This window comes from Oncorhynchus gorbuscha, linkage group LG03 (assembly GCF_021184085.1).
Source record: "Oncorhynchus gorbuscha isolate QuinsamMale2020 ecotype Even-year linkage group LG03, OgorEven_v1.0, whole genome shotgun sequence".
Lineage (NCBI taxonomy): Eukaryota > Metazoa > Chordata > Actinopteri > Salmoniformes > Salmonidae > Oncorhynchus > Oncorhynchus gorbuscha.
This window is the reverse complement of record NC_060175.1, coordinates 92,702,561-92,717,892: the sequence shown is the minus strand read 5'-3', so window position 1 is coordinate 92,717,892 and position 15,332 is coordinate 92,702,561. Positions and strand designations below refer to the sequence as shown.

The 15,332-nt window shown below is 47.7% G+C and overlaps 1 long non-coding RNA gene across 1 annotated transcript; it reads left to right on the top strand.

Moving 5' to 3' along the window:
- The first annotated feature begins 6,666 nt into the window (after positions 1–6,666).
- On the top strand, positions 6,667–8,734 carry LOC124023044. The gene is made up of 7 exons (XR_006836656.1): positions 6,667–6,841; positions 6,945–7,010; positions 7,380–7,468; positions 7,604–7,709; positions 7,888–7,994; positions 8,219–8,283; positions 8,454–8,734. It is a non-coding gene; the product is annotated as an uncharacterized LOC124023044 (long non-coding RNA).
- The last annotated feature ends 6,598 nt before the right edge of the window (positions 8,735–15,332 follow it).

The following is a 15,332-nucleotide window of genomic DNA, read 5'->3' as shown; positions in this document are numbered from 1 at the left end:
CATCTGAGACCAGCCACCCAGACATCTAATGAAACTGAGGAGCATTTCTGTCTGTAATAAATACCCTTTGTGGGGAAAAAATTCTGATTGGCTGCTCCTGGCTTCCCAGTGGGTGGCCCTGGCTCCCAAGTGTGTGGGGCTATGCCCTCCAAGGCCCACCCATGGCTGCACCCCTGCCCAGTCATGTGAAATTTCTCCCCTCTCTCTCCAGATGAAATCTCACGTCTTGTGACGGCCGGCCGCCCAACAACCTGCCCGCTTGACCCTATCCCCTCCTCTCTTCTCCAGACCATTTCCGGAGACCTTCTCCCTTACCTCACCTCGCTCATCAACTCATCCCTGACCGCTGGCTACGTCCCTTCCGTCTTCAAGAGAGCGAGAGTTGCACCCCTTCTGAAAAAACCTACACTCGATCCCTCCGATGTCAACAATTACAGACCAGTATCCCTTCTTTCTTTTCTCTCCAAAACTCTTGAACGTGCCGTCCTTGGCCAGCTCTCCCGCTATCTCTCTCTGAATGACCTTCTTGATCCAAATCAGTCAGGTTTCAAGACTAGTCATTCAACTGAGACTGCTCTCCTCTGTATCACGGAGGCGCTCCGCACTGCTAAAGCTAACTCTCTCTCCTCTGCTCTCATCCTTCTAGATCTATCGGCTGCCTTCGATACTGTGAACCATCAGATCCTCCTCTCCACCCTCTCCGAGTTGGGCATCTCCGGCGCGGCCCACGCTTGGATTGCGTCCTACCTGACAGGTCGCTCCTACCAGGTGGCGTGGCGAGAATCTGTCTCCTCACCACGCGCTCTCACCACTGGTGTCCCCCAGGGCTCTGTTCTTGGCCCTCTCCTATTCTCGCTATACACCAAGTCACTTGGCTCTGTCATAACCTCACATGGTCTCTCTTATCATTGCTATGCAGACGACACACAATTAATCTTCTCCTTTCCCCCTTCTGATGACCAGGTGGTGAATCGCATCTCTGCATGTCTGGCAGACATATCAGTGTGGATGACGGATCACCACCTCAAGCTGAACCTCGGCAAGACTGAGCTGCTCTTCCTCCCGGGGAAGGACTGCCCGTTCCATGATCTCGCCATCACGGTTGACAACTCCATTGTGTCCTCCTCCCAGAGCGCCAAGAACCTTGGCGTGATCCTGGACAACACCCGACAGTTCTCAACCAACATCAAGGCGGTGGCCCGTTCCTGTAGGTTCATGCTCTACAACATCCGCAGAGTACGACCCTGCCTCACACAGGAAGCGGCGCAGGTCCTAATCCAGGCACTTGTCATCTCCCGTCTGGATTACTGCAACTCGCTGTTGGCTGGGCTCCCTGCCTGTGCCATTAAAACCCTTCAACTCATCCAGAACGCCGCAGCCCGTCTGGTGTTCAACCTTCCCAAGTTCTCTCACGTCACCCCGCTCCTCCGTTCTCTCCACTGGCTTCCAGTTGAAGCTCGCATCCGCTACAAGACCATGGTGCTTGCCTACGGAGCTGTGAGGGGAACGGCACCTCAGTACCTCCAGGCTCTGATCAGGCCCTACACCCAAACAAGGGCACTGCGTTCATCCACCTCTGGCCTGCTCGCCTCCCTACCACTGAGGAAGTACAGCTCCCGCTCAGCCCAGTCAAAACTGTTCGCTGCCCTGGCCCCCCAATGGTGGAACAAACTCCCTCACGACGCTAGGACAGCGGAGTCAATCACCACCTTCCGGAGACACCTGAAACCCCACCTCTTTAAGGAATACCTAGGATAGGATAGGTAATCCCTCTCACCCCCCCCCTTAAGATTTAGATGCACTATTGTAAAGTGACTGTTCCACTGGATGTCATAAGGTGAATGCACCAATTTGTAAGTCGCTCTGGATAAGAGCGTCTGCTAAATGACTTAAATGTAAATGTAAATGTGAAATCCATAGATTAGGGCCTACTGAATTTATTTAAATTGATTGATTTCCTTATTTGAACTGTAACTCAGTAAAATTGTTGAAATTGTTGCATGTTGCATTTATATTTTTGTTCAATATAGACTTGATAGCAATATATTCCTGGGAGATCAGCTGACTAACTCACATTCACACAGCAATCAAATAAAATAATATTGTATTTGTCACATGCGCCGAATATAGCAAGTGTAGACTTTACCGTGAAATGCTTAATTACAAACCCTTAACCAACAGCGCAGTTCAAGAAGAGTTAAAGAAAATAATTACCAAGTAGACAAAAAAAATGAAAAGAATAAAAAGTAACAGAATAACAATAACGAGGCTATATAAAGGGGGCACCGGTACCGAGTGAGTGTTAAGGTCATTTGTACATGTAGATGGGGGTGAAGTGACTGTGCACAGATAATAAACAGCGAGTAGCAGCAAATTAAAATGTAAATTGTCAGGTGGCGAATTTATTAATTGTTCAGCAGTGTTAAGTCTTGGGGGTAGAAGCTGTTCAGGAGCCGGACCCCCCCCCCCCTTTCTATTTGGGTCTGCAAGTGACATTTACTCCTGAGGTACTGAACTGTGATTAGAATACTTTTTGATGACCTATCATGCCCGCCGATGTGTGCCACAGGAAGTATTAGACTCTAGTCACAAAAGGAAGTGGTTATTTCAGCAGTAATAGTTTTCAGAGCCCTCTACTCTTCTTTCTACCCATCCCCCATCACATCTGCTTTTCCCTCTTGCGGTTTTTCCTACATTTTTAAAAACTTTTTCTGTTTTAGTTTTTAAGAATGTAGATACAGTAGTAATAATGAAATAATAATAACAATAATAAATAAAAAATGTGTACTCTGGGTGAAAAATACAATTCAAATATATAAGTCAAGATGAGTGCAGAGGAAAGAGGGTAAACTAGATCCCAACTTTCTTGGCCCATATACAGTTTGAGGTCTCGAAGGGAAATACGCGTGAATCATATAGAGGAGATTCTTCGGATCCCTCATAAAATAAAATCAGCAGCCTCCACAGACACCACACCAGCGTCCTCCACCTCCACAACCACCAGACCAGGAGGTGCAGCCTCCACAGACACCACACCAGCGTCCTCCACAGATTCCACACCAGCGTCCTCCACCTCCACAACCACCAGACCAGCAGGTGCAGCCTCCACAGACACCACACCAGCGTCCTCCACCTCCACAGACACCACACCAGCGTCCTCCACCTCCACAACCACCAGACCAGCAGGTGCAGCCTCCACAGACACCACACCAGCGTCCTCCACAGACACCAGACCAGCAGGTGCAGCCTCCACAGACACCACACCAGCGTCCTCCACAGACACCACACCAGCGTCCTCCACAGACACCACACCAGCGTCCTCCACCACCACAACCAGCATCCAGCAGGTGCACCTCCACAACCACCACACCAGCGTCCTCCACAGACACCACACCAGCGTCCTCCACCTCCACCTCCACAACCATCACCCACAGCCTCCACAGACACCACACCAGTCCTCCACAGACACCACACCAGTGTCCTCCACCTCCACAACCACCACAGCGTCCTCCAGACACCACACCGTCCTCCACTGACATCACACCAGCGTCCTCCACCTCCACCACACCAGCGTCCTCCCAGACACCACACCAGCGTCCTCCACCTCCACAACCACCACACCAGCGTCCTCCACAGACACCACACCAGCGTCCTCCACAGACACCACACCAGCGTCCTCCACCTCCACAACCACCAGACCAGGAGGTGCAGCCTCCACAGACACCACACCAGCGTCCTCCACAGATTCCACACCAGCGTCCTCCACCTCCACAACCACCAGACCAGCAGGTGCAGCCTCCACAGACACCACACCAGCGTCCTCCACCTCCACAACCACCAGACCACCAGCAGCCTCCACCTCCTCCACAGACACCACACCAGCGTCCTCCACCTCCACAACCACCAGACCAGCAGGTGCAGCCTCCACAGACACCACACCAGCGTCCTCCACAGACACCACACCAGCGTCCTCCACCTCCACCTCCACAACCACCAGACCAGCAGGTGCAGCCTCCACAGACACCACACCAGCGTCCTCCACAGACACCACACCAGCGTCCTCCACCTCCACCTCCACAACCACCAGACCAGCAGGTGCAGCCTCCACAGACACCACACCAGCATCCTCCACCTCCACCTCCACCACCAGACCAGCAGGTGCAGCCTCCACAGACACCACACCAGCGTCCTCCACAGACACCACACCAGCGTCCTCCACCTCCACAACCACCACCACCAGCAGTGCAGCCTCCACAGACACCACACCAGCGTCCTCCACAGACACCACACCAGCGTCCTCCACAGACACCACACCAGCGTCCTCCACAGACACCACACCAGCGTCCTCCACAGACACCACACCAGCGTCCTCCACAGACACCACACCAGCGTCCTCCACCTCCACAACCACAGACCACCACACCAGCAGTCCTCCACAGACACCACACCAGACCGTCCTCCACAGACACCACACCAGCGTCCCTCCACCTCCACAACCACCACACCAGCAGGTGCAGCCTCCACAGACACCACACCAGCGTCCTCCACAGACACCACACCAGCGTCCTCCACCTCCACAACCACCAGACCAGCAGGTGCAGCCTCCACAGACACCACACCAGCGTCCACCTCCACAGACACCACACCAGCGTCCACCTCCACAGACACCACACCAGCGTGCAGCCTCCACAACACCACACCAGCGTCCTCCACAGACACCACACCAGCGTCCTCCACAGACACCACACCAGCATCCTCCACAGTCACCACACCAGCGTCCTCCACCTCCACAACCACCACACCAGCGTCCTCCACCTCCACCTCCACAGACACCACACCAGCGTCCTCCACCTCCACAGACACCACACCAGCGTCCTCCACAGACACCACACCAGCGTCCTCCACAGACACCACACCAGCATCCTCCACCTCCACAACCACCACACCAGCGTCCTCCACAGACACCACACCAGCGTCCTCCACTTCCACAACCACCACACCAGCGTCCTCCACAGACACCACACCAGTGTCCTCCACCTCCACAACCACCACACCAGCGTCCTCCACTGACATCACACCAGCGTCCTCCAGACACCACACCAGCGTCCTCCACCTCCACAACCACCACACCAGCGTCCTCCACAGACACCACACCAGCGTCCTCCACAGACACCACACCAGCGTCCTCCACCTCCACAACCACCAGACCAGGAGGTGCAGCCTCCACAGACACCACACCAGCGTCCTCCACAGATTCCACACCAGCGTCCTCCACCTCCACAACCACCAGACCAGCAGGTGCAGCCTCCACAGACACCACACCAGCGTTCTCCACCTCCACAGACACCACACCAGCGTCCTCCACCTCCACAACCACCAGACCAGCAGGTGCAGCCTCCACAGACACCACACCAGCGTCCTCCACCTCCACAGACACCACACCAGCGTCCTCCACCTCCACAGACACCAGACCAGCAGGTGCAGCCTCCACAGACACCACACCAGCGTCCTCCACAGACACCACACCAGCGTCCTCCACAGACACCTCCACAACCACCAGACCAGCAGGTGCAGCCTCCACAGACACCACACCAGCATCCTCCACCTCCACCTCCACCAGACCAGCAGGTGCAGCCTCCACAGACACCACACCAGCGTCCTCCACAGACACCACACCAGCGTCCTCCACCTCCACAACCACCAGACCAGCAGGTGCAGCCTCCACAGACACCACACCAGCGTCCTCCACAGACACCACACCAGCGTCCTCCACAGACACCACACCAGCGTCCTCCACAGACGCCACACCAGCGTCCTCCACAGACACCACACCAGCGTCCTCCACAGACACCACACCAGCGTCCTCCACAGACACCACACCAGCGTCCTCCACAGACACCACACCAGCGTCCTCCACAGACACCACACCAGCGTCCTCCACCTCCACAAACACCACACCAGCGTCCTCCACAGACACCACACCAGCGTCCTCCACAGACACCACACCAGCGTCCTCCACCTCCACAACCACCAGAACAGCAGGTGCAGCCTCCACAGACACCACACCAGCGTCCTCCACAGACACCACACCAGCGTCCTCCACAACACCACACCAGCGTCCTCCACAACACCACACCAGCGTCCTCCACAGACACCACACCAGCGTCCTCCACAGACACCACACCAGCATCCTCCACAGTCACCACACCAGCGTCCTCCACCTCCACAACCACCACACCAGCGTCCTCCACCTCCACCTCCACAGACACCACACCAGCGTCCTCCACCTCCACAGACACCACACCAGCGTCCTCCACAGACACCACACCAGCGTCCTCCACAGACACCACACCAGCATCCTCCACCTCCACAACCACCACACCAGCGTCCTCCACCTTCACAGACACCACACCAGCGTCCTCCACAGACACCACACCAGCATCCTCCACCTCCACAGACACCACACCAGCGTCCTCCACAGACACCACACCAGCGTCCTCCACCTCCACAGACACCACACCAGCTACTGATATAAACAAATGTATGTATGTAATCTTGTCAGGTTGATCCATTTATATACTGTATCTCAGTACACTTGCAGGCACATTTGTTCCAGGTGTTGCAGAGGCTTGGGGAGGAAAAGGTGTATATGTGCAATCTAAATTGTTGTTTTTCCATGTAACAGATTTACCTTCATTGTGTTTCTTTTTTTCTGTCAGACCATCAATGCCTACATGTTCCATCTGGATCGGAATTTTAACATCCAGTCAACTGAGCAGCTTTCTACATTGACACCTTTAAAATTACTGGCATTTGGGGGAGCAAGAAATCAAAACTTAAGGTTGGTTGGATTACTCTCATAATATCATAATATTACACATTATATGTTATATTTGACAGATTTTGAACTCAAGCAAATGTTACCTTGCTCTTTTAAATTTCAGATAGATCCAGTGATGTACAAGTACATTATTGGCATCATCAATGAACACAACCACTGGACTGTGACGGTAAGAGCCGCTAAGACAGTACTAAGAACTAAGAAATACATACATAATACATAATATACATGTGAACACATACACGTGTGTAAAATGTGTGTGTGTCATATGTGTGTATTTATGTGTGTGTAATATGTGTGAATGTAATATGTGTGTATGTACTGTATGTGTGTGTAATGTGTGTGAATGTAATATGTGTGTATGTACTGTATGTGTGTATTTATGTGAATGTAATATGTGTGTATGTACTGTATGTGTGTATTTATGTGAATGTAATATGTGTGTATGTACTGTATGTGTGTATTTATGTGTGTGTAATATGTGTGTATGTACTGTATGTGTGTGTAATGTGTGTGTCTGTCTGTCTAATGTTGAAAGGTTGTGCTGCCATCCCAGAAGAGGGCTCTGTTCCTCGACCCAATGGGGGAAAGGGCCAGAAAGGTTCAAAGATGCCAGGGGTTGACAAGGTAAAAACTGCTTTTCATTTTAAAAATTACAATGGAATCAATAAAGTCTTTGAAATGCTATACTGTTATTAATCTCTATATTGTAATCAATAAAGTGTTTCAAAATGCTGTACTTTTATTAACATATATGTTCAGATCATTCCTGAGAGAGAAGGGGTGTAATATCTCCAGATGGGCGTGTGGTACCCTTCCTCACCCATGCCAACAAGATGTTACTTCTTGTGGGGTCTTTGCCTTGAAAGTAAGTATGAGAGTATAAGTAATGTACAATTAACCTACTGAAGGTATACTGACTAAAATGCAAAACAGAACTGTCAAATAATATTATAGCTGTGTCGTTGTATACTTGTGATTATAATCTTAAGTGTAACATAATTTTGTTTGGGAAAACTGAAATTCCCATCACATTTCTTTCCCAGTTTGCTGAATGTGTTCTGAAGGAGGAGTTGTTTGTCTTTTCAAATACGGACAAAGATGTTTAACATCATGAGAGAAGAAATAGCAGTCACTCTCCTCCAAAACACTGGTATGTTCAATTTCTAATTTAATGTAATTGTAGATTTAAAAAAACATTTATATGGATCTTTCAAGGTTCTTTGATCCTACTTCTGATTAAATGGCCACTAAAACACATGTATTTAAATAATTTTGTTACAAGAAACCTATTCTATTCCCTTAGTGCCTGTTCCCTGTTTGTTCAGAAAAATACATGTAAAGATGTATAAACTACTTGACATTATGTTTTGCTAGATGACATGAGCTAACTGTGCCACTTCTGTGGGGAGGTGGACAATAATGAGGAAGACACTAACTAGGTGATTGCTTGTTCACTTCTAAAGGCACATTTTTACGAGTACGAATTTGTATAAGCAGTAATATTTCTAGAGGTAGTATTAGCCGCTTTGTCTGATAATTAAATAATTGTAATTCAGGAAAATGTATTTAATGTTTTAAATATATTAACATTTTTCATCATAAATTTCAGATTGGTTGTGACCGCTGCCCACGTTGGCTCCACCAGTCCTGTATGAAAACCATCCCATCATTGGAGGATTATGTCTGCGCTACCTGTCAGGACTAGGTTAGGCTTGAGTTCCAGGCGGGATCACCTGGAAAACTTTCCATAAAATGTGGACTAAATGTTCAGTCGAGCTGTTGCAGCTTTCCAATTAGTTTCTGTTATTTATTATCTTTTTATATTTGATTTATTAAAAAACATGAGCTGGCGCACATCCAGAAACATGAGTTGTGTGGAGGTGCTGACTAACCGTGAATAAACTATAAACTATCAAACTAAAGAACGTCTCACACTCAATATATAAACTCTCAGCAATTTAATGGGTTTTTACCAACGTTTCGGCATCACTGTGCCTTCCTCAGGGTAATGTCATGAATTCTTGAACCAGGTTATGTAGACAAAGTGCAATTAGTGCAACCAATGACAATAGTGAGGGGTGTGTCATAATGATTAAGTTAATTAGAATTCCAGCATAATTTCTCATCCACAGTGGAAAGCTGTTTGAATCAGCACAAATCACCAAAAAAGAGGTTGAATTTGTATGTGTGAAATTTCCCAAGATACCAACTTTCTAGACAGTCGCTAAATTACACAAACAAGTGTCTCCTCCAGGTAGACCCAGTGTCTCCTCCCCCAGGTAGACCCAGTGTCTCCTCCTCCAGGTAGACCCAGTGTCTCCTCCTCCAGGTAGACCCAGTGTCTCCTCCTCCAGGTAGACCCAGTGTCTCCTCCTCCAGGTAGACCCAGTGTCTCCTCCCCCAGGTAGACCCAGTGTCTCCTCCTCCAGGTAGACCCAGTGTCTCCTCCTCCAGGTAGACCCAGTGTCTCCTCCCCCAGGTAGACCCAGTGTCTCCTCCCCCAGGTAGACCCAGTGTCTCCTCCTCCAGGTAGACCCAGTGTCTCCTCCTCCAGGTAGACCCAGTGTCTCCTCCTCCAGGTAGACCCAGTGTCTCCTCCTCCAGGTAGACCCAGTGTCTCCTCCTCCAGGTAGACCCAGTGTCTCCTCCTCCAGGTAGACCCAGTGTCTCCTCCCCAGGTAGACCCATTGTCTAGACCCATTGTCTCCTCCCCAGGTAGACCCATTGTCTCCTCCCCAGGTAGACCCATTGTCTCCTCCCCCAGGTAGACCCATTGTCTCCTCCCCCAGGTAGACCCAGTGTCTCCTCCCCCAGGTAGACCCAGTGTCTCCTCCCCCAGGTAGACCCAGTGTCTCCTCCTCCAGGTAGACCCTTTGTCTCCTCCTCCAGGTAGACCCATCGTCTCCTCCTCCAGGTAGACCCATTATCTCCTCCTCCAGGTAGACCCATTGTCTCCTCCTCCAGGTAGACCCATTGTAGCAGCAATTGACTCTGTGACATCCAACATTTCTACATTTGTGGATTACCACATTAAACCGATGATTGAGAATTTCCCATCTTATGTCAAAGACACTAGTCACATGATCTCATTGATAGAGGGCTTAGGAAGGATACCAGAGGGCACCCTGCTGGCCACTTTTGATGTGGAGAGATTGTACACTAACATCCCACACACTGGAGGCTTGCAGGCGCTGCAGAGAGACTCTACACTCTACCCTTGCATTACAACTTACTGAACTGGTACTATCCAATAACTACTTTGTCTTTGAGTCAGACTTTTTCCTTCAAAGTCGGGGTGTAGCCATGGGCTCCCCCAACTATGAAAACCTGTATGTGGGACAATTTGAAGAAGCACTCCTTTATAAAACAGAGACACACCCCTTACTTTCTAAAATCCTCCTATGGAAGAGATACACAGATGATGTCTTTGTGCTCGGGGAAGGTAGTCAGCAGGAACTAATTGAATTCCAAACTCTACTAAACGAGAGCTCTGAATACCTCAAATTCACCATGCAGACTGATGAGAGAAAAATAAACTACCTGGACTTGGATTATCAAAGAGGATGGATTATCAAAGAGAATGATGCATTACATACAGACTTATATACAAAACCCACAGACTGCAATACCCTGCTACGTTGATAGTATGCATCCCCTTCCCCTCAAGAATGTTCTACCATACAGCCAGTTATGCAGGGTTAAAAAAATCTTTGGCCACCAGACACATTTGGACAGCAATGCTAAAGAAATGACAGATGCATTCAAAATGAGAGGCTACAAGGACAAAACTCTTGATGCTGAAATTATAAAAATATTTCAAAAACCAAGAAAGGAATGACTAAAAACCCAACCAAAAAATAAAAACAACGCAACCATCTTTTGCACTAAGTACACCAAGGGTTCGGAGAAAATGAAAGCAACCCTGAAAAAGCACTGGCATATTCTGCAATCAGACAAAAACAATTGCAAACCTCTTCAAGGAACCCCCACTGGTGGTCTATAAGCGTGGTCGCAATATTGGAGATAGTTAGGTGAGATCTGACATGCCCCCTGAGCCCACGCAGACACTCTTGACACCCTTTCCAAATGGGAACAACAAATGTGGCTCATGCACACAGTGTAATATCACTATAAAAGTGTCTTTCTTCAGACACCCACATACAGGTGGAAAGATCCCTGTTAGGGGATCATCTCATGCAAGACCAAGGGAGTAATATATCTCATCACCTGTTCATGTGGACAAGCCTACGTAGGACACACGAAAAGATAATAAAAACAAGCTGAGCACCGCAGCTCAATCAGGTGTAAGAACATTGACTATCCTGTAGCAGTTCACTTTGTTGAAGCTAACCATCCAATCTCCTCCCTCAAATACACAGGCATTGAGCATGTTGCTCTACCAAGGAGAGGAGGAAACATCGAGATCCTACTACTACAAAGGGAGGCTTACTGGATATCCTATCTAAAAACATTGACCCCTAGTGGTCTGAATATTGACTTTGATCTCGGGCCCTTTTTATGAACAAATCTTTTTTTTAAGAACAAGTCATATAAATGTATATAATCTTGCTACAGTTTATTAGTGTACAACTAATATGTTCCCCTTGTTGATGATGCTCATTATACATTAATGTTGAACCAAATGATTAAATGTAACAAATATGAAATGAAATACGAAACAATTATGTGAAATTTAATTAAACAACAATGTAATATGATGTATAATATTAAATTTTGTTTCTATATGATAACAATAGCGTAATAGATTTAATATGCCATAGACAATATATATATTTGACATTTTCTAACAGTTTTCACTAATTCATTTGAATGAACTTAATCATTATGACACACCCTTCACTATTGTCATTGGTTGCACTAATTGCACTGTTTGTCTACATAACCTGGTTCAAGTATTCATGACATTACCCTGAGGAAGGCACAGTAATGCCATAATGTTGGTAAAAACCCATTAAATTACTGAGAGTTTATATATGGAGTGTGCGACTTTCTTTATTTTGATAGTTTATATTTGATTTATTGTCATTTTTTATCTTATTATGCAAAGATTAAAATTTGTATTTCCTATTTAATGTTTATTAACACACGTAACTTTCTATGATGTTTTTGTGTGATAATATTTGTGTATTAACTTTATTTTCTTAAACATTACAAAATGTTTCTAAAATAAATGTTTGTTTCTTTATGCTCAAATTTAGCTTTCTGTGGCACACACTACTGGTCAACATGAGCTACCAAAATGATTCTCAAGTGTGCCAGGCCTTGAAGTCTGGCGGAGGGAGTCAAATGTAGGCAATCAAATAAACATTTCAGAACAAGGTCTGTACCAAAACAATTTGAGCTTCTACTTCTCAAAATTCACCTTTCCAGAAACAAGTCTCTCACTGTTGCCACTTGCTATAGACCTCCCTCTGCCCCCAGCTGTGCCCTGGACACCATATGTGAATTGATTGCCCCCCATCTATCTTCTGAGCTCGTGCTGCTAGGTGACCTAAACTGGGACCTGCTTAACACCCTGGCCATCCTACAATCTAAACTTGATGCCCTCAATCTCACACAAATTATCAATGAACCTACCAGGTACAATTCCAAATCCGTAAACACGGGCACCCTCATAGATATCATCCTAACTAACTCGCCCTTCAAATACACCTCTGCTGTTTTCAACCAAGATCTCGGCGATCACTGCCTCATTGCCTGCATCTGTAATGGGTCTTTGACCAAACGACCACCCCTAATCACTGTCAAACGCTCCCTAAAACACTTCTGTGAGCATGCCTTTCTAATTGACCTGGCCGGGGTATCCTGGAATGACATTGACCTCATCCCGTCAGTAGATGATGCCTGGCTATTCTTTAAAAGTGCCTTCCGCACCATCTTAAACAAGCAAGCCCCATTCAAACAATTTATAACTAGGAATAGATATAGTCCTTGGTTCACTCCAGACCTGTCTGCCCTTGACCAGCACAAAAACATCCTGTGGTGTTCTGCATTAGCATTGAATAGCCCCCGTGATATGCAACTTTTCAGGGAAGTTAGGAACAAATATACACAGGCAGTTAGGAAAGCTAAGGCTAGCTTTTCAAGCAGAAATTTGCATCCTGTAGTACTAACTCAAAGATGTTCTGGGACACTGTAAAGTCCATGGAGAATAAGAGCACCTCCTCCCAGCTGCCCACTGCTCTGAGGCTAGGAAACACTGTCACCACCGATAAATCCACTATAATTGACAATTCAATAAGCATTTCTCTACGGCTGGCCATGCTTTCCACCTGGCTACCCCCACCCCGGTCAACTGCCTGGCACCCACCACAGCATCCTGCCAAAGCACCCACCATTTCTCCTGTACCCAAATCCAGATAGCTGATGTTCTGAAAGAGCTGCAAAATCTGGACCCCTACAAATCAGCCGGGCTAGACAATCTGGACCCTCTCTTTCTAAAATGATCTGCCAAAATGGTTGCAACCCCTATTACTAGCCTGTTCAACCTCTCTTTCGTATCTTCTGAGATTCCCAAAGATTGGAAAGCTCCCGCGGTTATCCCCCTCTTCAAAGGGGGTGACACTCTAGACCCAAACTGCTACAGACCTATATCTATCCTACCCTGTCTTTCTAAGGTCTTCGAAAGCCAAGTTAACAAACAGATTACCGACCATTTCGAATCCCACCGTACCTTCTCCGCTATGCAATCTGGTTTCAGAGCTGGTCATGGGTGCACCTCAGTCACACTCAAGGTCCTAAACGACATCACAACCACCATCGACAAGAGACATTACTGTGCAGCCGTATTCATTGACCTGGCTAAGGCTTTCGACTCTGTCAATCAACACATTCTTATTGGCAGACTCGACAACCTTGGTTTCTCAAATGATTGCCTAGCCTGGTTCACCAACTACTTCTCTGATAGAGCAGTGTGTCAAATCGGGGGGCTGTTGTCCGGACCTCTGGCAGTCTCTATGTGCGTGACACAGGGTTCAATCCTTGGGCCGACTCTTTTCTCTGTATACATCAATGATGTTGCTCTTGCTGCTGGTAATTCTCTGATCCACCTCTACACAGACGACACCATCCTGTATACTTCTGGCCCCTCTTTGGACACTGTGTTACCTAACCTCCAGACGAGCTTCAATGTCATACAACTCTCCTTCCGTGGACTCCAACTGCTCTTAAACGCAAGTAAAACTAAATGCATGCTATTCAACCGATCACTGCCCGAACCTGCTTTCCCATCCAGCATCACTACTCTGGATGGCTCTGACTTAGAATACGTGAACAACTACAAATACCTAGGTGTCTGGTTAGACTGTAAACTCTCCTTCCAGACTCACATTAAGCATCTCCGTTCCAAAATTAAATCTAGAATTGGCTTCCTATATCGCAATAAAGCATCCTTCACTCATGCTACCAAACATACCCTCGTAAAACTGACCATCCTACCGATCCTCGACTTCGGTGATGTCATCTATAAAATAGCCTCCAACACTCTACTCAACAAACTGGATGCAGTCTATCACAGTGCCATCTGTTTTGTCACCAAAGCCCTATATACTACCCACCATTGCGACCTGTACGCTCTCGTTGGTTGGCCCTCGCTTCATACTCGTTGCCAAACCCACTGGCTACAGGTTATCTACAAGTCTCTGCTAGGTAAAGCCCCGCCTTATCTCAGCTCACTGGTCAGCATAGCAGCACCTACTTGTAGCACGCTCCCCAGCAGGTATATCTCACTGGTCACCCCCAAAGCCAATTCCTCCTTTGGTCGTCTTTCCTTCCAGTTCTCTGCTGCCAATGACTGGAACAAACTGCAAAAATCTCTGAAGCTGGAGACTCATATCTCCCTCACTAGCGTCAGAGCAGCTCACAGATAACTGCACCTGTACATAGCCCATCTGTAAACAGCCCACCTATCTACCTACCTCATCCCCATACAGTATTTATTTATCTTGCTCCTTTGCACCCCAGTATCTCTACTTGCACATTCATCTTCTGCACATCTACCATTCCAGTGTTTAATTGCTATGTTGTAATTACTTTGCCACCATGGCCTATTTATTGCCTTACCTCCCTTACCTTACCTCATTTGCACTCACTGTACATAGACTTGTATTTTTATTTTGTTTGACTGTATTATTGACTATGTTTTGTTTATTCCATGTGTAATTCTGTGTTGTTGTATGTGTCAAATTGCTATGCTTTATCTTGGCCAGGTCGCAGTTGCAAATGTGAACTTGTTCTCAACTAGCCTACCTGGTTAAATAATGGTGAAATAAATAAATAAAACGATTATTGCCTCACCTGGTTTACCAACTACTTCCCTGATAGAGTTCAGTGTGTAAAATTGGATGGCCTGTTGTCCGGACCTCTGGCAGTCAGTATGGGGGTGCCACAGGGTTCAATTGGAGGGCCGACTCTCTTCTCTGGAACATCAATGATGTCGCTCTTGCTGCTGGTGATTCTTTGATCCACC